Source organism: Panthera tigris, chromosome A2 (assembly GCF_018350195.1).
Source record: "Panthera tigris isolate Pti1 chromosome A2, P.tigris_Pti1_mat1.1, whole genome shotgun sequence".
Lineage (NCBI taxonomy): Eukaryota > Metazoa > Chordata > Mammalia > Carnivora > Felidae > Panthera > Panthera tigris.
The window spans coordinates 59,403,049-59,427,583 of NC_056661.1; the positions used below are offsets into that span (position 1 = coordinate 59,403,049).

Here is a 24,535-nt window from a genome sequence, read left to right on the forward strand (position 1 = left end):
TCCTGCGCGCTGCTGCCCGGGAGGGGATCGGGTAAGCGTGGCGCTGCGCCCCAAGCGGGCCTGGGCAGGGGTGCGGGAAGTCTGGGGTAAAGCGGCGATGGAGTCCAAAGGGGGCGGTCTGGGTGGATGGACATGTCACACTGAGGAGGCCCGGCCCTGGGGAAGCGCTGGGGTTGGGGCGCGGAGTGGGGGATGAGCAGTAGAGGGAGTAAACCCAGGGCCTTTGGAGGGGGACCTCGGGACGGGGTGGGGCACACCTGGAAAGTCCGGGGCCTGGGCAACGCAGAAGAGGACGTGAACCCAGAGCTGGGGGAGTCCGGTGGGACGCCAGGGGCCTGCAAATAGGCGAAAGTAAGGGAAAGCGGGAAGGGGAAAGAGAAAGTGGTCCCAGAGGGGCCTCGGGCAGAGGGGGCACCTGGGGAGGTATCCAGGTAAGGGCTCAGGGCTGGGTCCTGGATGACGGACCTGGGGTGGAGGGAGACAAACCCAGGGCCCAAGGCGGGTTTGGTGTCCGGGGGAGGGTGGGGGGAGAGGGGAGGGGAATCCAGACTGAGGGTTGGGCAAGTCTTCAGGTATTTGTGAGGCTCTCTCTCCTGCATATCCAGTATCTTGGCTTACTAGGCCTGCTGTCCCCCCACCTACTTATCAGAAACTACCCAGGTGGGTATTCCAGCTGATTCTGATGCAGCTATAATTTAAGAGGCACTGGTCTGAAACATTAGAGCTTTGAGGGATTTGAAGTGGGAGAACCAGCCAGGTGCCCTGTGATGCAAGTGCATTATTACATTTAATCTTCACAGCCTTGTGAAGTTGGTGCTCTTGTCCCCATTTAACTGACGAGGCACAGAAATTTCACTTTTCCAAGGACCAGCATCTAGGAAGAGGAAGAGCTGGGATTCAGACCCTCAAGGTAGGCTCCAGGGTTCTCCCACTGAACCAGGTCTCCTGTAAAGTCCAGAGGCAGTTTGGCCTCACAGCAGGTAGTGGGCAGCTGAGTGGAGACGATCGGTTCCAGCATTTTGGCTGTGCAGTGAAGAGTTAGAACTGGCCTTGTCTCTTGCCTTGGGGTGAGCACTAGTTTGTATGAGGTCCCGGTGACCAGGTCTCAGACCTGATGTGTTGGCCCCAGGGTGCCCAAAGGCCCTAGATTCAAGGCCAGCTTCTCCCTGACTCACGGGGAGGCTCCGCATCAGTGTCCTCCTCAGTCTGATGGGTACAGACTCTCCAGGAGGCATCTGCAAGAGCAATGACCTTACAGATTCCTGTGACTGGCAGCCAGGTGGGCCCTGGTCCCCCTGCCCAGCCCTTCTCAAGGCCTGTGCCCGAGGAAGGGGCTCCAAGCACACGGGCTGTGCAGGGCTCCCACTCCACACTCTGACACCTTGGCAGGGTCTGACACCTTGGTAGTTCTTTGTTGTGGGGGCCTGTCCTGGGGCACCGCCTCCATATTGTGTCCTCTGGGGGAAAGGCTGGGTGGGAACCTCTGCCCTGGAGTCAGTGCCACCCCCCCCAGGTGCCCCCCCCTCTGGGGGCTACAGGACAGGGTTTTCCTGCGTCCACAGCCCACTCTCCCGACAGAGGCCGCCTTCACCAGCAGGCCTGTCCTTCAGGACCTGGTGTGTTCATCTGTACTCATTTCTGTCGATGCAAATGACATCTGAACACATTCTCCTTCTGACACACCCCCACGTTCCCAAGGAAGCTGAGTGCCCTTGACTACCATCCACAGGGTTGTGAGGTCCCTGCTGGGGATCACGGAGGCCCCACACTGTAAGGGGCACAGGGTAGGTGGGAATGTGTGCTGGGTGCTGACCACACTGGGCCTCTGGTGCACATTTGATGAGTTTAGAGGGCATTCTTCAGTGTGCTTCCCTCACACAAGTTTCTTCTGGAACTGTTCTGTGTGGTCCCCATAGCTCTGCCCTACACCTTGAGAGGAGGCCTCTTCCTTAGCAGTCAGGGAACCCTTCAGTTTAGCTCGGCTGCTGGCACTTGCCTCCTGGTGCCTACCTGGTTTCTTGGCGTATTTGGAAATTCATTTGTATTCTGTCTGAATCCCACCGCCATGAGTCATCCAGAGGGTTTCACTCATTTTGGGAGGAGAGAACGAAGCTTTGTGGTTCATGCTTGTCTAATTGTCTAATGTTTGTGAACGCTTTTGGGCCTCTTTTTTTAATGTTTATTTTTGAGAGAGAGAGACAGATGGAGCACGAGCAGGGGAGGGGCAAAGAGGGAGGGAGACACAGAATGTGAAGCAGGCTCCAGGCTCCGAGCCTTCAGCACACAGCCCGACCTGGGGCTTGAACTCATACCTGTGACACCATGACTTGAGCTGAAGTCAGACACTTAGCATACTGAGCCACCCAGGCTCCCCATTGGGCCTCTTTTTAATTGGTTATCTTGTCTGATCTGTGCCCTTCAGCCGGTGAGCCTTCCCGCTCCCTGGTTATCCTGTGACTGTGGTGATGGGTGATTTCTCCTCCCCTTCCTCTGGTTCCTGCTTTTCCCAGTGCTGTCTTGACTTTTCCCCTCCTTCCTGCTTACATGCGTGAGTCTTTCTGAAGTGAAGCAGTTGTGATTAAGTTGTCAAAAGCAGCTGACTAAAGTCAACAAAGGAAGGATTCTCTGGTAGGCTGTATCTCATCCTTTGCTGACTTTAATTAGTGAATGATTTTGTCTGCTGATTTATTTTGTTCATTATTGGCTTTATACATTTTGTATTAATTTAACTTTTCTGTTTTGATATCATAATGAACTCATGGTCCTTTGCAGACTCAACTTGTGAAGTGGTAACTATACTATATTATTATTAGATGCTGAAGTTGTCACCGATTGACAGTGGTAGTCTTTACAGTTTTGTTCCTTTGTCATTTTAGTCCCTCCTCTGACACCTTTGAAAGCATCTTATTTTCTAGCAACCCCAGAGGGTTCCAGAGCCGTCTCATCTTTTCTCCTGCCCCAAGTTATGGGATTCATTGTCCTCCAAGAGTCCTGTTTTGAGTATTAGACATGAAAATCTGAGTGCAGAGATACATGGCCCCCAGGCTAGGGGGACATGTTGTTGCTTTGGACTACTTTTAGAAGTGTCAGAGCCAGAAAATACATCTTGTTTTAAGGTTAGAGTTCACATGGACTTCCAGCGGTTTGATGCTCTGTACCCAACTATCTTTGAAGTACATAGTGTCACAGGCAGCTAAGATTTTTCTCCCACATTGGCAGTCCTCAGCTCAGCACCATCTCTCACCCCCAGAGGAGGGCAGCTAAACTGTAAATGAAATCACAGAGCTGGAACATTGTCAGTTATCTTTTGATGCATAACAAAGTACTGCCAAACCTAGGGACTTAAACAGACAGTGATTTATCATTTCTCAATGTTCTGTGGATTGCTGGGGTGTATCTTTGGCTTCACGAGGGTGATCTGGGGTCACTCAGGGGCCTGATCCCTTTTTAGTGGGGGAAGCAACAGAGTTGTCTTTTGAAAACATAAACAGTCACTCTGAGGAAGAAGCATGTACTCCTTGCTCGCCTGTAAGACCCTACGTGACCGGCTGCCTTGTCCTCCTTTCCTGCCATCCTCTTGTATCTACATACCCCAGACTTGTTGGCCTCTTTGCCTTTCCTTCCTTGGAAGCACCAAATTTGCCCTACCTCAGTGCCTCTGTACTCGCTGTTGTCTGCTTGCAGGGCTCCTCTCCTAGATCTTTGCACAGTTGGCTTTTTTTTTTTTTAAGTTTTACTTATGTATTTTTTAGTAATTGCTACCCCAGTGTGGGGATCAAACTTGCAACTCCTAGATCAAGAGCTGCATGCTTTTCTGACTGAGCCAGCCAGGCACCCCTGCACAGGGGAAATTTTTTTATACTTAGGGTTCATTAAAATGTCACCCTCTCTTCTTGAGTCTTTGATCCTTCATCCACACCCTACCCTACACTTTCCCAGGATAGTCCCTGTCAATTCACAGCATTTAATTTATCTTGTTCACTTACTTGTTCTCTTGTTTATTTCTGTCTCTGCCTCTAGAATAAAAATTTCCTGAGAGCAGGACCTTTATCTGTCTTGCTTTCCACTGCATTCTTGGTGCCTAGAAAACTCCTTGCATAAAAGGAAGGAACAAAACATTTGTTGAATGGATGATAAATCATTCATGCACCAAAGGAGGAGAGGGATGAATAGGTGGAGCACAGAGGATTTTTAGGGCAGTGTAACTACTGTGTGTGATATAATGATGGATGCATGTCATTCTACATTTGCCCAAACCCATCGACTGTACCACACAGGAGTGACCCCTACTGTAAACTGGACTTGGGGTGATCATGATGTGCCAGTGTGGGTTCATCAGTTGTAACATGCTCCTGTCTCGTGTGGGATGTTGGGGGCAGGGGTATATGGGAACTCTGTGTACATTCCTCTCAATTTCTCTGTGAACCTAAGACTGCTCTAAAAAATAAAGGTGTTTTTTTTCTTTTTTTTTTTTTTAATAGTGCACATCCATTGGGAAGAAGTCTGAACAATATAGACATACATATAAAGTCCAGAGGATTATATCCATACCTTCTGCACCCCAAGCCCTTTCTGTTTATATCCGCTCCTCTTGTGTTGACTGGCTGGGTGGTTGTGATGCCTTTCATGGGAAAGATGAGATTGAGAGGTGGAATGGGGAAACTGGGAGCTCTGTGTTAGACCTAGGGTGCCTGAGATGCCTCTCAGACCGCTGAATGGGAAGTTGGCTCTCCGTGTCTGGATCCTGGGCTGAGGGCTGAGCTGGGAGATGTGATTGGGAGGTAGTAGCAGCGTATCATTGTTACTTCAGGCTGTGGGACTGGGGGAGGTCCACACACAGGCTGTAGACAGAAAACAAGTGAGGAGAGTCTGGAGTGTCAGCGTTAGAGATCAGAGGAAGAAGCCACACCAGGAAAAGAGACAGGACACCCGTGGAGTAGGACAAAATGAGGCATGCATGGAAACCTGGGAAGGGCTGCCAGATAAAACACAGAATTTGAGAGAAACAGTGACTCACTTTTCAGCATAACTATGTCCCATTTTACCTGCGAAATCTGACAACCCTAAGCTGGAAGAAGGCATCTCAGCCTTTCCACAGTGATGCTACAGGCCAGGAATGCCCGCTGGGCCTATACTACTTGTGATGATTCCCCAGCGGATTCCCTCCTGGAGCCATTGTTGAAGCTGGATCAGCCCTTGTGGTTCTTGTTATATTGTAGGAAGAGCGTCAGCAAAATCATCAGGGAACTTTGGAGAACAAGGTTTATTACTCACAGGTCCTGGCAGGTCCGTGGCACATGCGAGGGCCACACAGCCACACAGTATAGTCTCAGGTGGAGAGGGAGGGAGGATGCGTGGGCCTGGGGCTCTGCATTTGTTGGGATGAGATAATTAGGGTTTCATGGGTTCCTTATTATTGGATGGCTTAAAACATGAGAACAAGAAGTAGGATAAGGGAAGGGAGAAGCAGAGTCACTCAAGCAGTCAGTGATCTAGATTACCCAGGACTTGCTAAAAGGGGAGCTTTATGTGTGTGGGTGACCTTGTGGGGTTGGTTTGCTAGGAGCTGGCTGCCTTTGACATGGATGCCTCAGCAATCAAAGGCTTCTTGACATGCACACACTAGGAGCCCCAGGAGAAACAAAATCAGTCCCAGCACAATTAACCTAGACTTTATTGTAGAGTGCTGAACACAGGAAAGCTCCAGAAGAGCCTTTTAACAAGGGGGAGGTGGGCAGAATGTTTTAAGGGCTTTAGGGGGAAGGTATTTGTCAGAGTTCCTGTAGATGTTGCAGGAAGGGGTCAGCACCAGTGCGGCCATTTTCGGAAATGAGAGCAGGGCATCATACTTGATAGTCAGCAGCTCTTCTGTGCAGGATGGACTAAACTTAATCAGGAAAGAGGAGAAGGGATGAAAAGGAGCAGGGGCTAAAGTCACATGCAGGAGGGGTTGGGGGGGACACCACAGTGGGCAAGTCTCAAGTCCTTGAGTCTCTCATGCCCTAGTGAATCTGTATGGAACCAGACTAGAATGCTGGCAGAAAAACCTGGCACACAGGAGGGCCAGCGGTAGTAAATCTGGCCATGGGAGATTAATCTCTTGGTGGAACTTAGCCAGGGTTTCCTTGAGGGTGCGATTCGTCCGCTCTACTTTCCCTGAGCTCTGGGGTTGGTAAGCAATGCACAGTTTCCAGGTAACATTGAGGGATTTTGTTAGGGTTTGTATAATGTCTGCCACAAATGCAGGCCCATTATCACTGTGTATGGTTAAGGGTAGACCAAACCAAGGCACAATCTCCTGTAGAAGAGCTTTGGCCACTTTGCGACTTCCTTCCATTCTGGTCTGGAATGCTTCGACCCATCCCAAATATGTGCAGATTATTACAAGAAGGTACCTGAAACCTTTATTTGGTTGTATGTCAGTAAAGTCCACCTCTAAGTCTTTGAAAGGGGCGGCCCCCATCCATCACGTGCCAGGCAGGGGCTGTGGGGACAGACGAAGCATTGTTTTGGCACACGTTCCACCTTGTTCACTGACAGCTCGGCATAGTGCTGGCAGCTGGCTGACAGAGTTGTTCTTTTTGAGGAGGGCCTCTAGTGCAGTTTTTCCTAGGTGTGTGAGTTGGTGATGTTCCTTCACTAGGTGATTTCCCACAGAAAACAAAGGGGACAAAGATGTGCCCATTTGGCATGACCCACCATCCCTCTTTGCTTAGTGTGCCCCCTTCTGTCGAGGCCCAACTTATTTCTTCTTTGGTATACAGGGGAGGGGAGGCTTCCCTCTGGGGTGCAAGAGTCATAGTGTAGGCAGGAGCTTCACCCGGGTCACCACAGGTGGCCGCTCAGGCTGTTTTGTCAGCTGGGTGACTTCCTTGAGTTATGGGGTTGTCTCCTTTCTGATGTCCCTTATGGTGTAGGATGGCTACCTTGTCTGGCAGCCAGGTGGCCTCAAGAAGCTTTCGTATTTCTTCCTTGCTTTGGATCATTTTCCCTGCAGTGGTAAGGAGGCCTCTTTCCTTATAGCCGGCCCCGTGCACCTGCACAGTAGCGAAGGCATCAGCTTCATGGGAATCAGTGTAGATGTTAACTTGTTTACCTTTGCTAAGGATGAGGAACCAGGTTAAGGCATACAGTTCAGCTTGTGCTGACCATCCTTCCGGCAAGGCCTTGGCTTCCAGAACGTCGGTGGTTGTGGTTACCACATATCCTGCTCCTCGGCTGCCCTCTTGTAAATAGCTGCTCCCATCGCTGAACAGGGTGATCTCTGGGCTTGTTATAACCTGGTCTTGGAGGTCCGAGCGGCTGGTGTAGACTTCATCCACTACTTTGGAACAGTCATGGTCGGGTTCTCCCTCCTCCGTGGGAAGGAAGGTGGCCAGGTTGATGTTCTTACTGTTTCAAGAGTGACCCCTGGGTTTTCATAGAGAAGGCCTTGGTATTGTGTCAGCTGAGAATTGGAGAGGAAATGATATCCTTGAGCGCTTGTGAGGGACACGACCATGTGTGGAATCTTAACATTAAGTGTTTGTCCCAGTGTGAGTTTGCCTGCCTCCTTGATGAGCAGGACTGTGGCTGCCAGCGCTCTGAGGCACGGTGGCCATCCTGCAGCCACGGGATCAAGTTTTTTTGACAGGTAGGCTACTGGCTGTTGCCAAGGCCCCATGCCCTGAGTGAGCACTCCAAGGGATATTTATTTCTTTTCATGCACGAAGAGGATAAAGGGCCTTCTGTGTCAGGCAAACTCAGGGCTGGGGCTCATCCCAGAGCCAACTTTATTTCTGTGAAAGTGGTCCTTGCCTCCTCAGTCCATGCAAGGGGCTCCCGGTCTGGCCCGCCCAACAGGTCATAGAGGGGCCTCGCTATGGCTGAGGATGCAGGAATCCAAATGCGACAGAACCCCGCGGCCCCTAAAAATTCATGCAAGCCTAGTTTTGTTTGGGGCTGTGGCGGTGTAGTGATAACGTCCTTCCTTTCCAGTCCTAGTTCTCTTTTTCCTTTTGTGAGGAGGAAGCCTAAGTAGCGGACCTGCTGCTGACAAATCTGTGCCTTTTTCCTAGAGGCCCGGTACCCCAAGTAGGATAGGAGCTGCAGGAGGGCCTTGGTACCTTTCATACAGTTGTCTTCAGTGTCGCTGGCAAGGAGGAGGTGGTCTACGTATTGGAGGAGGACACACCCTGTGGTTTCCCTCAGAACGTTGGCGAGGTCTGCGGCTAGTGCTTCCCCAAAAAGAGTGGGCGAGTTCTTGAAACCTTGGGGAAGTTGTGTCTATCCAGGTCAGCTGCATCTGGCACCCTGTAACGGGCTCAGTCCACTGAAAGGCAAACAATGGTTGACTTTGAGGAGCCAGGTGGAGGCAGAAGAAAGCACCCTTCAGGTCGAGGCATGTAAACCATGTGGCTGACCCCAGAATTTGGCTGAGGAGAGTATATGGGTTCGGAACCACTGGGTGTAAGGAAACAGTCACTTTGTTAATGGCCCTCAGATCCTGTACTGGTCGGTCTCCTCCTCCTGGCTTCTTGACTGGCAAGAGCAGAGTATTCCAAGCCAACTGGCACTCAATTCGAATACCTGCTTCTCTGAGCTTGGTCAGGTGCTCTTGTATAACCCATTCTAGTCTTGAGTGGGAGGGGGTACTGCCTTTGTCTCTGAGGTTGGGCTCCAGGGATCAGGTCAACAATGATGGGGGCCCGATTTCAAGCTAGTCCAGGTGGGTTATCTTCAACCCATACGGAGGGGAATGTGAGCCTGAATTCTGAGGGGTTACAGAATAAGGCCTGGGTGCAGAATAGTCTCCATTCTTCTTCGCTTGGCAGGGTAATCGCCAAGACCAGGGTTTCCTTCTGCCTTGGGTTTAATTGGAGGTGAGTGCATCCAGTGGGTTCAAAAGTCATCCGGGCCCCAAGTGTGGAGAGCAGATCCTGGCCCAGGAGATGACTTGAGCAGTCAGGTAAGTAGAGGAACTCATGCCGGACCTTGTGACCCCCCCCAAGTCCACATTGTCGAGCTTGACAGAAGAGCTGCTGTATTGCCCGTGTCCCAGTAGCCCCAAATATGGCTGTTGCCTTTTGACTTAAGGGTGCCATAGGGGAAGTAACAACGGAGTGTTCAGCCCCAGGGTCAACCATGAAAGTTATTGTTCGGCTCCCTACTTTCATTTCAACCGTGGGCTCATGGGGGCCAAGAGAGAAAGAGCCCGGCCCCTCTCAGTCCGATTCTACCCTGGCCAGACCAACGAGGTTCTCACCTCGAGGTTCCTCCCAATATTGGCTGGGTTTTGAGGGTCCCTTCCGATTTGGACATTCATTCTCCTAGTGTCCCTTCTCTTTGCAGTATGCACATCAGTCCCTTGCTAAGGTGGCTCTGGGCTTCCGCCCTTTTGGTGGTTGGGGTCTTCCCACCTTCGCAGCGTCTGTTCCTTTTGGTTCTGCTGCGAGAAGGGTGGCTTCTTAGTCTTCTCTCCGCTTCTCTTTCAGCTGTGACTTTTCTGTTCATGAAAACCTTATTGGCGACCTCTATCAACTGAGTGATTTTCATCCCGGCAAAGCCCTCCAACTTCTGGAGTTTTCTTCTGATATCTGGGGAAGCCTGTGCCCCAAAGGAGGTATTTACCATCTGTTGACTTTCTGGTGCCTTGGGGTCAAATGGGGTGTGTACATGGCATGCTTCACATAATCTTTCATAGTAGTCTCTGGGAGACTCCCCAGGGTGCTATGTGACTGGGTTTGATGTTTGAGTCATGTTCATGGACTTTTTGGCTCCAACTAGGACTCCCCGAAGGAGGGCTTCCTGGTGTCATCAGATGTGAGCCTGCCCCTCTTCTGTGGTGAAATCCCATGTTGGGTGTTCTTCATGCATGGCAGCTTGAGCCCAGACAGCAGGGTCATTGATCCCGGCGGTGCGTGATCTTCTAGGTAGTGTTGTGTTTCCCTCCTCCTCCTCCTCCTCTTCCTCCTCTTCCTCCTCTTCCTCCTCTTCCTCCTCTTCCTCCTCTTCCTCCTCTTCCTCCTCTTCCTCCTCTTCCTCCTCTTCCTCCTCCTCCTCCTCTTCCTCCTCCTCCTCCTCCTTCTTCTTTCTTCTTTCTTCTTTCTTCTGTATTAAACAGAGTACGGAGTAACTGTGACAATATTCCCAAGTCCGTTGGCAGGTCTGGAAGAGGGACTCCAAGTCGGCCATTGCTTGAGGCTTTTCAGAGTATGATGGAGTGTTGTGTTTCCAATTGAGGACGTTGGTTGTAGAGAAAGGTTGATAATACGTCATGGAATGGCTGGGCTGGATGGTTCTGTCCTCATTCTGTCTTTCAGGCTCTCTCATTTCCCTTACAGGCATTTGGAGAGCATTAGGTCTGGGTCTGGGGCAGAGTTTGGCTGCTGGCCCCTGTTGGGGAGGATTCTCCGGGTGTGAGAGGGGCAGGGAGATGGGTGGCGCCAACTGTGGTGGCGGCAGCGGCAGCAGCGGTGGTGCCCATTGCTTGGCGGCGACTTTGGCAGCAGCAGCAAGAGCAGCCAGCGGCCTTGGGGGTGGGGGGGAAGACAGATGGGGGAGGAGTTTCAGGTTCAAGGGGAGCAGGGAGGGAGCTTGATGAGTCATAAGGAGGTGGAAAGACAATATCTTCCTTCGTGTCTCCTTTGAATCTTAGAGGAGTGGCAGGTTGCTTCGTTGGCTCCCTGGGTGAGCCTCCGGATAAGGTGGCTAAAACCTGTGCCTGGTTCTGTTTGCTAATGATGAATCGCACCCAAGGTGGGGGATTTTGGGCAATTTCAAGCCAGGAATCGATGTATGGAAACTGATCAGAGTGGCCTGGGTTCCCAGTGACTATTAGCCCGACCCACTGCACCATTTGAGCATCTAATGTCCCTTCTGGGGGCCATCCTACATTGAATATGGGCCATTCTAGTTCACAAAAGGTCTTTAACTTCCTGGGTATCATTTTCACCCCATAATCACCTGAAAATCCCTTTTTAAAATTTTTGAGCATGACCTCTAAAAGCAGAGGCTTACTCTGTTTTGATCCCATTATTAATTCCTATCTCGTGTTCAGTGTCACAAACACAGACAAATGAGATGACCTTTAGATAAGAGGGCCAATCAGATACTCCTCTGGTCATGTTCCCGAGGGAAACGTTAGGTGAGGTTTGGCCGTAGCGGACTCAGCTTTGTGACTTGTGATCAGAATCTGATCCAATACTGCCCCAGACCTTATACTCTCACCACGACACAGGAGAGCCCATTCAGACTCCGTAGACTTTTGGGGACCTTAAGGGTGCCTGTCCATGGAGCCACAAACTCGAACTCGGCTGGCAATCCTGGCCGAGCTGCTCATTCTCCTTCTCTCTCTCTCTCTCTCTCTCTCTCTCTCTCTCTCTCTCTCTCTCTCTCACACACACACACACACACACACACACACACACACACACACACCAGAGTCTATTACATTGCCTTCCACAAAATTTTCTACCGGTGAGACCTATTAAGGCCTCCGGAGATTGATCACGTCCCTCTTCCAGGCTCTTGGGTGGGCCTGACTTCTTTGGGGCCCCAGCCTTACTGGTTCCAATGTTGGGTCCAGGTCCTCACCTACCAGCTGTCTTTGAGTCCGGCGGGAACAAGGGAGCGGGGCCAGCCTGAGGCAACCGAGAAGGAGACTGCCAAAATCCAGGCAGGGCGCACCTTCTCCCTTGCAATCCCTCGCTCTGTCACCACCTCGCCGTTCTCCCAAACAGGTGGCAACAATGGGCCAGCGTGGTTGGGTTTCCTGATCAGGGAACCAAGTGTGTTACGGAACCAGGCTGCAACACTGGCGGAACAACCAAGTGGCACTCGGAGATCTTGGTGCATCGGAGATTTATTTAACACCAGCGGGCTCAGAGAAGACTGTCTCTCCAAAGATCTGAGCACCAAATGCAAGTGGGGAGGGTAATTTATAGTTGTCAGCTTCCATATCTGTGGGTGGGGGTTTTGGCGCACACAGCAAACAAAGGAAGAAGAACCCAGAGGAGGGGGTCTCGAAGCTAGAGACCGGAGTCTGTTTTAGCTCCGTTGGCCATCTTTGGCATACTTTATTCACTTGTCCAACATTCCCCCCTTTGGTGCCCTTTAAAAAACTTTTAGCAGGCATAATCTTTCAGTTTTACAGGTTGGTGCTCTTGGAAGACTAAGATACGTGCAGTCGTTTGGCGAGCAACAGTGTTTTCAATAAAACGTACCACAGCATTCAGTATCCAGGGGCCAATGGATCCAAGTAAAATTATGGAGAGGAGGGGCCCCACCAGGGCAGGAAGCCAGGATTCCCAATCCGTGAGGTCCCATCCTTTCCATTGATTGATAGTTTCCTGTGGTCTATGTTGAATTCTTTCCTTGAGCTCCTTAACCTTTGTTGTGACTATTCCTGACTGGTTTACGCGATAGCAACATCCCTCCCCTGGAAAGATGCAAGTCCCTCCCTTTTCTGAAGTAAGGAGGTCAAGGGCTCACCTGTTTTGGAGGGTCAGTGCCACCAGAGAGTTTATTTGGCTCTGTAAGGTTACCAGAGAATCTTCCACCCATTCGATGTCTTCACTTAGCTCTTCAGATAGTCTATGGTATAGTCCTATGGATGAACCTATGCCCCCTCTTCCAGTTCCTATTCCTGTCGCAATTCCTGTGCCTATCAGAATGGGTAGCAGGACTGCCCATTTAGCCCAGGACTTGGGGCTACAGGCTGTTAAGAGCTGATCTTCAGTGTATACAGATACTTCTGGGGTTGGGAAGATGGAATAACAAAGCTGAGTCCACTTGGGCTCTAGGCATCAGTAGGCCGATTTAGAACACAGATGGACCACCCCAGGGGTTGAACATAGGGTTGCATTCCTCTTTAAGGTTATATTTCTTCCACATAGAGAGGTACCATTCATACCTTCAGGGACTGTACAGATTAGATTGTCGGCATTTGAGATAGATCCCAGTGGCCAGGGGTCCAATTAAGACAGAGGTGTTGGTTTTGAGATTTTCAGGAGCTTCCCAGGTCAAAGGGATGGGAGTGGCTAAGTTAAGCCCTCCGGCTGAGGGGGCAAGCACATCCAGCAGATTTGTATGTGATTATATATTTTATGGAGGACTTGTAGAGTAGTGTTGGCCCAACGTTGGAGTGGGGAATTGGTAAGCATCTGACTGAGGGCTGAAAGGTTCACACCTTGGTAGGCTGCCAGGGGAGTGGCCGCCTTTATGGCTTGCATTCCCCTATCCTTTATAACTATTTGAAGGGCCCTGTCTTGCACCCCTCCCCCATCTGAGATTCCCCCATTGAGGAAGGTAAGTGTAGCAAGCTCACTTCCCTCTCCAGAGGCCCTTGTTGTGACATGGGTTCCTGACATTTCGGGTTATCTCTATGATCCAATACTTAGTCCTTGGGACACCAGGTGACTGACAGTGCGTGTTTTTCCCCTGTAGTGATCTTTGTGGAGGGAGGTGAAGGCGCTGGATGCCCTTGACCCCCTTATTGTCATATAACAATCCTGGGGGCAAAGTGGGTAAGTGGCAGTTGTGAGGGTGAGAGAGGTTATCCTAGCATACAGGCAATACTTACTAATCCTCCCATCCAGAGGAGGTATGCAAGGCCCAGAATGCATCTTTTTGTCCCATGTCCAGCTTGTTGGTGCAGTCTCTATCAGCCCAATGGTAAGAAGTAAGATCAGGGCTATGACACCGGTAAGGGGCAAGGGCTGGCAGAGTTGCATCCAAACCCTTGGGCTAGGTTCACGCATTGATTCCTCAAGCTTCTGCCATGCACAGGCCAGCCAGCTTCTGGGGTGTGGCTGGAGCAGGGCTGGAGGTCTCAAGGGCCAGTTTCCCTTTTGAGGGTCAGTTTAAGCGGGTTGACTGGATCTGGATCACTTCGCCAGGTTGTGGGTTCTTCTGAGTTGTCCTTCTTAGCTCTGGAGTGATGGTCCCATGGGGGGTGATACCTGAAACTCAATCCTCTATTTGGTTGTATGTCTGTAAAGTCTATCTCCAAGTTTTGGAAAGGGCGGATTTCTGGTAACTGTCAGATCAGGTTTAGGGAAGATATGATTTGCATATTTAGGGATCCATCCTGTTTTCCAGTTGTGTAAATAATCATATGCCCATGGGGTGTTATTTTTATCCCTATAGAATAACAAGCACAGAAAATTTCCTATACATGAAATAGTTTGACAATTTTCTGACGTTTACCTCAAGTTGTTTAGGCAAAAACCAAACATTTAAAGGTGATCATGACTAGAATTTAACATTCTTAACGGTGCATTGTTGAAACAGTTGTTCTCTAAAGACACACACACACACCCCTCCCTTTCCAGAGATAGCTAAATAGAGACCAATGCATCTGTAGAACAAATCCAGTCTTAACAAATCTGACCTAATTATTTACATTAGCTCAGCAAGAATAGCAATTGGTCATGAGGATCTTGTAAATTTTCTTTGTTGGAGCTTTTTATAACCAATCTCTGCGTTGAATTTTTAGTAGCCTATCCAGGCCAGGAGCAAGCCAAATACTTGCCATCAGACAGGCCTGCAATACCTGTAGAATTGGGCAAATTCCTCTTTGTGAGGTCCCCAAGATATCCTGAGTTTCCTGCACCTGCCAGGAAGTGGCCGTCTTTACCTACCTGTTGAGGCTGCTGGGAACTCAGCAAGCAAGGCACCAGGCCAACATTTCCAAGGGGCATTATGGCTCCATGTTTTATAAAGCCAACCCTAATTCCTTAAAGCTGTCTGGTCATATCTGAGTTTATGAATGTCATCCTCAAGTATGACATTCCAGTGAAGCCTTGGTAAAATAACCAGTATTTCCAATGGTGACCTGTTGCATGATGAACAGATTATTATTGAATTTATGCAAAAAATTGTAATTCCCATGAAAGAAAGAATACTCATTGAGAGTTTTGAATTTCAGGGGAGTTATGTAGAGAAAAAGATAAATGCTTCAGTTTACAAATGCATACTTTATGACATTTTTGTATATCATAGATATCTTAAGAGAAAGTTTCCTTAATCTGGGAGATGAAATATTAGAGAACCAACAATATTTTCAACAAGAATCATAAAACTAAATTTCCTCAGTTCATTTAATCCCATGTTCCTAATTCTTGTTCAATTTGAATGCAGCTTTTTAGTTCTGGAAATTCTTACCCATTTTAGTATTAATTTTAAGATGTCAGATACCTGTATTTATCCACAAAGTCCTTTGAATAAATCTCCTTGAAGAAGATATACGTTTTGTGAGAGAATAAGAACAATTATAAATGACAAAATCTCAGAAATAGACATCGTTAAAGATTTGATGGGAGTTCATTACGATGCAATTGACAAAGAAATGTGGTTATTTCTGTGACACATAACATCTCAAGTAATCAGAATATTGTTGACCTTATATCAAAACATTAAAACTTTAGGAATTGCATATATTTGGGCAGTTACTGCATTTACCTGTGCAATACAACCTAAGGTTTACCATTGTATGACAGTGCTTTTCCAAGTAATTTAGCATCCCAAATAAAAGGGCCTAATTGGTCAAGAAGACTTCATTTACCATTTAAATCCTGAGAAGTTTGTTAAAACCCCAGAAGTCATAAATGCATCCTAAATAAAGATCATTACAAATCTTACAATTTTATTTATTCAACCAAAGTGGCAATAAAAGATCTCATAGGTGAATGTATAGCATTATACAGTTGTTATCAAAACCTAGGTCTTTTATTTTTTTTTTATTTATTTTTTTTTTGGAAATACAATTTATTTATTTATTTTTTTAATATATGAAATTTACTGTCAAATTGGTTTCCATACAACACCCAGTGCTCATCCCAAAAGGTGCCCTCCTCAATACCCATCACCCACCCTGCCCTCCCTCCCACCCCCCATCAACCCTCAGTTTGTTCTCAGTTTTTAACAGTCTCTTATGCTTTGGCTCTCTCCCACTCTAACCTCTTTTTTTTTTTTTTTTTCCTTCCCCTCCCCCATGGGTTTCTGTTATGTTTCTCAGGATCCACATAAGAGTGAAACCATATGGTATCTGTCTTTCTCTGTATGGCTTATTTCACTTAGCATCACACTCTCCAGTTCCATCCATGTTGCTACAAAAGGCCATATTTCATTTTTTCTCATTGCCACGTAGTATTCCATTGTGTATATAAACCACAATTTCTTTATCCATTCATCAGTTGATGGACATTTAGGCTCTTTCCATAATTTGGCTATTGTTGAGAGTGCCGCTATAAACATTGGGGTACAGGTGCCCCTATGCATCAGTACTCCTGTATCCCTTGGATAAATTCCTAGCAGTGCTATTGCTGGGTCATAGGGTAGGTCTATTTTTAATTTTCTGAGGAACCTCCACACTGCTTTCCAGAGCGGCTGCACCAATTTGCATTCCCACCAACAGTGCAAGAGGGTTCCTGTTTCTCCACATCCTCTCCAGCATCTATAGTCTCCTGATTTCTTCATTTTGGCCACTCTGACTGGCGTGAGGTGGTATCTGAGTGTGGTTTTGATTTGTATTTCCCTGATAAGGAGCGACGTTGAACATCTTTTCATGTGCCTGTTGGCCATCCGGATGTCTTCTTTAGAGAAGTGTCTATTCATGTTTTCTGCCCATTTCTTCACTGGGTTATTTGTTTTTCGGGTGTGGAGTTTGATGAGCTCTTTATAGATTTTGGATACCAGCCCTTTGTCCGATGTGTCATTTGCAAATATCTTTTCCCATTCCGTTGGTTGCCTTTTAGTTTTGTTGGTTGTTTCCTTTGCTGTGCAGAAGCTTTTTATCTTCATAAGGTCCCAGTAATTCACTTTTGCTTTTAATTCCCTTGCCTTTGGGGATGTGCCGAGTAAGAGATTGCTACGGCTGAGGTCAGAGAGGTCTTTTCCTGCTTTCTCCTCTAAGGTTTTGATGGTTTCCTGTCTCACATTCAGGTCCTTTATCCATTTTGAGTTTATTTTTGTGAATGGTGTGAGAAAGTGGTCTAGTTTCAACCTTCTGCATGTTGCTGTCCAGTTCTCCCAGCACCATTTGTTAAAGAGACTGTCTTTTTTCCATTGGATGTTCTTTCCTGCTTTGTCAAAGATGAGTTGGCCATACGTTTGTGGGTCTAGTTCTGGGGTTTCTATTCTATTCCATTGGTCTATGTGTCTGTTTTTATGCCAATACCATGCTGTCTTGATGATGACAGCTTTGTAGTAGAGGCTAAAGTCTGGGATTGTGATGCCTCCTGCTTTAAAACCTAGGTCTTTTAACATTGAGAAGTTTTAACTAAGTAATCAAAGACCTGATAGAGAGGAGACCTAAAACTTTGATTTTCCTGGAGGATAAACCTTTTTTTGCCTTGTCTTATCAAGAGCAGATGAACAATTCAAGAAAACTTTGTCATTTTAGCAGAAAGAAAAGCAGAATTTCAACCTTATACCAGTATACTTTTAAAATTCCATTCATATCAACCTTCTACAACTTTCTTTTCCTTCCAAATTTTGTCCCAAAACCATTTCCTTCCAAATAACTAGTCTCATTTAGGACAAAATTACTTTCTTCTACCCTCAACAAAACTGTATTTCCATTCCTTCTATCTTTCTTATATACCTCCTATTTTCCTACATACAGTGTTGTTTTCTTTATTTTCATCAGTATTAAGTACATTCAGCAGAATTTTAACTCTTAGGAAACCTTAGTCTCCAGTGGAGGACTTAGTAACCAATTGAGACGTGTTTACATCAGAATTTTTTTAGATGGTAAATTCATGAACCAATTAAGTACAAAGCATGTTTTCCAATAGGTCCAAATAGCCTTAATTTCTCAGCAATAAAAAGTTCCCTTTTTTGTCCATCTTCTAATTGTTCAGTAGATTATTGAAAGTAGAGTGTTGAAGTCTTCTATTATTGAATTGTATTTCTCTCCCTTCAATTCTGTCAGGTTTTGCCTCATGTACTTTGGGGCTATATTGTTAGGTGTGTATAATTGGTATGTTTTTTGATAATATTGACCCATTTACCATTATCAAATGCCCTTCTTTATCTGTAATAACAATTTTGTTTTAATGTCTATTTTGCCTGATGCTAGGAAAGTCATTCCCACCCTCCCCCCCTACCTTTTTTTTGGTTACTCTTTGCCTGGTATGTCTTTTAAAGCCTTTTTACTTTCAACCTATCCATTTATGTTTAGTATAATTACTGATAAGATAGGATTTCTATCTGCGATTTTGCCATTTGTTTCTATATCATGGTTTCTTTCTGTTCCTCTATCCTTCATTAGTATCTTCTTTTGTATTAGATGTATATTTTCTAGTGTATTATTTTTATTCCTTTGTTATTTTTAAAATATATATTTTTTAGTTATTTTCTTAGTGATTGCTTTGAGGATTACAATTCCCACCTTAGATAACATTGCAATTTAAATTAATAGCAACTTGGGGCGCCTGGGTGGCTCAGTCGGTTGAGCGACCGACTTCGGCTCAGGTCATGATCTCACAGTTTGTGAGTTTGAGCCCCGTGTCGTGCTCTGTACTGCTAGCTCAGAGCCTGGAGCCTGGAGCCTGCTTCTGATTCTGTGTCTCCCTCTCTCTCTGACCCTCCCCCACTCATGCTCTGTCTCTCTCTGCCTCAGAAATAAACATTAAAAAATTTTAAATTAATAGCAACTTAATGTTACTAATATATGAAACTTTGTTCCTATATAGCTCTGTGCTCTCCTTTGTGCTCCTCCTGTCATGCAAATTACATTTTTATATATTCTGTACCCATACATAGTGATTTATAATTACTGAATTATGCAGTTGTCTTTAAATTGGATAAGAGAGAAAGGAGTTACTAACAACAGTGCATTTATACTTTCTTTTCTTTGGCTATTAAAAATTTTTTTTTAAATGTTTATTTTTGAGAGACAGAGAGAGAGCATGATTGGGGAAGGGGCAGAGAGAGGGAGACACAATCTGAAGCAGGCTCCAGGCTCTGAGTTGTCAGCACAGAGCCTGATGCAGGGCTTGAACTCACGAGCCATGAGATCATGACCTGAGCTGCAGTCAGATGCTCAACCGACTGAACCACTCAGGTACCCCTATACTTTTTTTTTTTAATTTGCCTATGTAGTTACCTTTGCCTAGCACTCTTTATATGAATTTAAAGTACTATCTAGATCCTTTCATTTCAGCCTCTCGGTCTTGGTCTTTCCTGTAGGGCAGGTGCACACCAGTGGCACATTCTCTTGATTTTTGTTCATCTGGGAATCTCTTAATTTGTCCTTCATTTTTGAAGGATCCTTTTTCTGCTTATCAGAACTCTTGGTTGAAGTTCTTATTCCTTCAGCACTTGGAACATGTCATCCCACTGCCTCTGGCCTCCATGGATTCCAATGAAACGTATGCTGTTAATCTTTCTGAGGAGTCCTTGTGCAAGAAGAGTCACTTCTCCCTGCTTTCAAGATTCTGTCTCTATCTTTGACTTTTGGCAGATTGATAATGATGTGTCTTGTGGTGGATCTCTTGTAATTTGTGTTCTTGTATTCTTGTGATTTGTTGAGCTTCTTGAATATGGAAGTTTGATCATAATTGGAAAGCTTTTGCACATTATGTCTTCCAATATTATTTTGGACTCCTTTGTTCTTTCGTCCCTTTCTGAGACTCCCGTTATACATGCAGGCGTGCTTGATGCTGTCCCATGGGCTCTGAGGACTTATTCATTTTTCTTCATTCTGTTTTGTTTCTTTTCTTCAGATTGGATGGTTTCTGTTGACTTAGCTTTCAGTTCAGTGGTTCTTTATTCTCCCTGCTCAGATCAGCCATTGCACTCCTCTAGGGCCATTATATTTTATAACTCCAGAATTTTGAGTTAGTTCTTCTTTAAAATAGTTATCTCCTCCTTGATATTCTCCATTTTGGTTAGACTTCGTTTTTTTGTACTTTATTTAGTTCTTCAGGGATGGTTAAGTTCTTTGAACATATTTAAAATAGCTGATTTCAGGTTTTCGTCTAGTTAGTCAATATTTGGGCTTCCTCAGCATATTTTTTATTAATTGCTTTTTCCCTATGCATATGTCACAGTATCATGTTTTCTTGCATGCCTATTTTTTGTTGAAAACTGGACGCTTAAAATTCTATAAGGTGACGACTCTGGAAATAAGGTTCTCCCCCTTCTCAGGGATTCTTGTTATTGCTGCTTTCTGTAGCTGTTGTTGGTTTAGCGACTTTTCTAAGTGACTTCTTTGGTTTGTATTCTGTGTTGTACTTCGCCCCTGAGGACTCTGCTCTGTGGTCAGGCAATTCTTGAATAGAGATTTCCTTGAATGCCATGTGTGGAAGTGATGAGTCCCCCAGTCTTTGCCTGGAGGCTCTGTGTGCCTGTTGGGGCACACCTTCAGTACATAGTGCTGTCATTCACCGCCCTGCCTTAGCCTTCATGGTGTGCTTATGCAGAGCCTCCAGATCAGCTGGGGGGTTACAGTTTCAAGCTTTCTCAGCTATTTCCTGAGCATATGCCCAGATCACTATGAGTGGCCTTCTAGATTCCCAGGAATTTTTAGGAACTTTTCAAAATTTAGGCATCTCATTCCCCAGCTTTTCCTTTTAGGTTTTTGGTTTGCATATTATTTACCTCAGCTATTACCCACTGCTTTAGGTAGTTGTGAAGTGCCTGTGATTGTTTTCCACAAATGTCCCCCAGGGAAAAGGCTTTTTACACGAAGTGAATTTTATAAGTCAGGTGAGGGGCGCCTGGGTGGCTAAGTTGGTTAAGCTGCTGACCTGGGCTCAGGACATGATCTCACTCATGGGTTCGAGCCCAGCATCAAGTGCTGTGCTGACATCTCGGAGCCTGGAGCCTGCTTCAGATTCTGTCTCCCTCTCTCTGTCCCTCCCCCCATTCGTACTCTGTCTCTGAAAAATAAATAAATGTTAAAAATAAAAAAAAAAATAAATCAGGTGAAATACAGATAGTCTGTAAGTGACATTTTCAGGTGAACCACCTGATAGGTCAAATGATGACAGTTCTTTGAGAATGAGGCTTTGAAGGAGCTCCAGCCCATTCTGCTCTCTCCAGGATATTGGTTTTTAAGGGTGCTGCAGAGCCACAGAGCAGGGGTTGGGACTAAGGCACAGTAAAAACATCACAAACACCATGGATACTACAGTGTGGCTGTTCTTGCTGAGGATTCAGCATTTTTTTATTGAGTAAATACTCCTGCATTGTTCTAAGCCTTTGGTGAATTTCCAGAGTTCTGAAAAGTGGATTCTGACATTTTTTGCTAGCTATCTTGTTCTTCTCTGGAGGAAAGAATTTTCAGAGTTCCCTATACCACCAGTTTTGCTGACTCTAATTCATGAATATTTAGCGCTCTCTTCTTTGATATGTTATTTTTCTCAAACCTGTGCATATTAAATAAAAACTGTTTGAATTGAGGTTGCAGGAGACCGTGTGGAGCAGTCCCTGAGCAAGGGACTATTTTTTTAAATATAATTTACTGTCAAATTGGTTTCTATACAACACCCAGTGCTCATCCCAACACATGAAGGGGCTATTGATTGGGTAGAATGATGCCAGCCTCTGCTGGACAGAAGGGCCTGAGGGCTTAAAGGGTGTCAGCTGTATGGCAGTCAGGAACTTTGCTGATCAGCCGTTGTTGCTTTGTGTCTCCCAGGTTAAGGCTGCCAGGGGTTCAGCTCTGCTCACATGGATGGGACAGAGATCCGACAGCAGAGGCCAGAGGACCTGGCTCTGCCACACGCCTTCAGCCCTGGAAGACTGGAGCCTCAGATGATGGACCTATGAGTGTGTCTGAGAGCCACAGGGTGGTCCCTGAACCACTGGGGTTTGAGTTCATCAGGGAGACTGCCTTGTCCCTTGGCCTTCAGGTGATGGTGCCCTTCAAGTTTGCAGGACCGGGACTGTCCGGGGCTGGTGTGCTTTTGAACTATTTCCAGGTAAGAGGGAAATAAATGGGAATGGTGGTGTCAGGGGCACTGTTGAATGCCATCCCTGAAGAGTAGGCCTCTACACTTTGAATCCAGCTTGAGGGACAAGGGACAGGACGTCCTCTTCTTAAATACCATTTTTCTACAAATTGAGTAAGATTCTTTTAGTTACTGGTGACAGGGACTAAATTTAACCCAGGTTAAGCTTAAAAAAGACAATTTATTAGCTCATATAATTGAAATATGTAAGGGGTTAGATTTTAGGCATGGCATGATCCAGGTGCTTAAATGATTAACAGGATGCTGGCTTTTTCTCTGTCACTCATCTATGATTTATTTTTAGGTAGGATTCTGTACCTAGAGGGTAAGATGGCCATTGGCATTTAATTTCAACTTAATACATGCGTTCTTAGAAAAAAGAGAGACTTCTTTGTCAATGTCCACATCGGCCTCTAAAGATTGATCCTAATGTCAGGTCTACTCCTGTTCCAGTTCCTGTTCCCTGAGGGAGAACATTCTCTGTTTGGCTCACCTGACTTACATTGTCATCACTCTTGGAGGGGAGGCAGGGCACCTTGATTTGCAGCCCTACCAGAATTCCACAGAGTGAGGAACTGGGAGTTACCTATCAGACAAAAAAGTTGCCAGTGTACCCTGACTTTCCTGTTCTTCTACTGTCATTACTTTCATTGGTGTGGTCTTCAGAGGTTCTTCCTGGAAAGGCATAGTCCCTAAGAATATTCTAATTCATAACTGGCTAGATCTGTCCTATTAGTTAGCAGTCAGCAGAGAACAAAGGCTTTCTAGAGTGAGGCAGGCTGGGAGAAGCAGGGCTGATGTGTGTGACAGTTCCTGGCCTGTGCCTCACTCAGTGCTCCACGGTGTCTGTGCCTGGTAACCTAGGCCCTGCCCCTCATGGATTTAAGTCCCAGTTCTACTACTTAGCAGTAAGTCTGGTGATTTAAATTTTTTTTAAGTATTTTTTAAGTTGATTTATTTATTTTGAGTGTGAGAAACAGCAAGTGCGGGAGAGGTGGGGGGGTGGGGGAAGAGAGAGAATCCCAAGCAGGCTCTACACTGTCAGTGTAGAGTCCAATGTGGGGCTCAAACCCGTGAACCATGAGATCATGACCTGAACTGAAATCAAGAGTTGGATGCTTAACTTACTGAGCCAACTATCCCTAAATTTTTTTTAATGCTTTTTTTTTTTTCATTTTAGGAAGAGAGTGTGAGCAGGGGAGGGGCAGAAAGAGGGAGACACAGAATCCAAAGCAGGCTCCAGGCTCTGAGCTGTCAGCACAGAGCCTGTTGTGGGGCTCAAACTCGCGCACCACAAGATCATGACCTGAGCTGAAGTCGGACGCTTAACAGACTGAGCCACCCAGCCGCCCCTAAATTCTTTTTAAACCAACACTAAAATCAAGAGATTTCATGTAAAAGTCTGAATTTCTGTTTTCTGTTGAAAACTTGGCAACTCTCACAGCATTGGCCCCACTTCCTCTCATGGCACAGTGGGTGGTTGCAGCTGCCTCTAGGTGGCCACGTTCTCTGGTTTGCCACAGTCCCCACCATCCCACTGCATTCCGTCACCTGCTTGGCCCTGCCCCAGTCTGGAGTTCTCAAAGACCCTTCCAGTACCCAGCTGTCTAGTTCCTCATGATGTCACAGCACCAGTGACCACCAGCTCACTCCCAGAATCCACCTGGACCTTGCCCGGCCCCAGGATGGCTGTCTCTTAAACCAGAGCCCCTATCCCAGTCTGATTCAGTCCCTGCCTGCATGTTTGGTCTCTCTGTGCCCTCCAGACCCCAGTCCTCTCCTTTTTCTTGGTGACCTAGTCCACATCTTTCGTGACATGGTCAGTCAGCACTGTGGTAGCCTCAAGAGCACCTCAGTGTCCCAGCCTCTTTGCCGCCCTACTTACTTCAGGTGCTATTCCCTGCAGTCCATTCTCAATTTTATTGAATGTTCTCAGTATGGTGTCACTGAGGCATGTAACCTCTATACACACACACATACCTCACACTTCTATATTTGTATATACATCCATATATATCAACCCCCTAAGCATACACATATTCGTTTAGAATGTACACACATAGGTTTATAAATTATATAGGGAGAGGCAGTACAATAGTGAAATGAATTGCTTGAGAGCGCAGAGTCTAGAGCTAGTCCCACTTGGTTTGAGTCCAACTTTTGTCACTTACACAAGTTGTTCTTTTTTCCCCTGTTTTCTAATCTGTAAATTAGAATTGAGGAGACCTGGAAAGATGGCAGCTTAGGAGGACACTGGGCTCACCTCGTCCTGCTGATCGCTTAGATTCCACCTGCATCTGCCTAATAACCCAGAAAACTGCCAGAAGACTAGCAGAACGGACTCTCCGGAGGCAAGTGTAGACAAGAGGCCCATGGAAGAGGGTAGGAAGGGTGGAGAGGCAGTGCCTGCTACACGGACTGGTGGGAGGGAGCCGAGGTCGTGGAGGGGCAGCCCGCTGGGCAAGGCAGAGCCCCTTGCAAAAGCAGAGGGGCCAGACTCCATGGGTTCTGACAGCCAGTGGGACTTAACATCTGGAATGTTAAAAGTAAACAACTCTGCTCTTGGAGAGCAGGGAGGGCAAGAGGACGCTGGG

At 46.6% G+C, this 24,535-nt stretch overlaps 1 long non-coding RNA gene across 2 annotated transcripts; it reads left to right on the forward strand.

The window, feature by feature from the left end:
* On the forward strand, positions 1-24,229 carry LOC122232658. 2 transcript variants are annotated; one of them, XR_006210031.1, is made up of 4 exons: positions 1-31; positions 9,474-9,601; positions 21,629-21,911; positions 24,156-24,229. It is a non-coding gene; the product is annotated as an uncharacterized LOC122232658 (long non-coding RNA). The 2 variants fall into 2 exon arrangements; XR_006210029.1 differs by lacking the exon at positions 1-31 and adding an exon at positions 8,724-8,947.
* Positions 24,230-24,535: the final 306 nt, after the last annotated feature.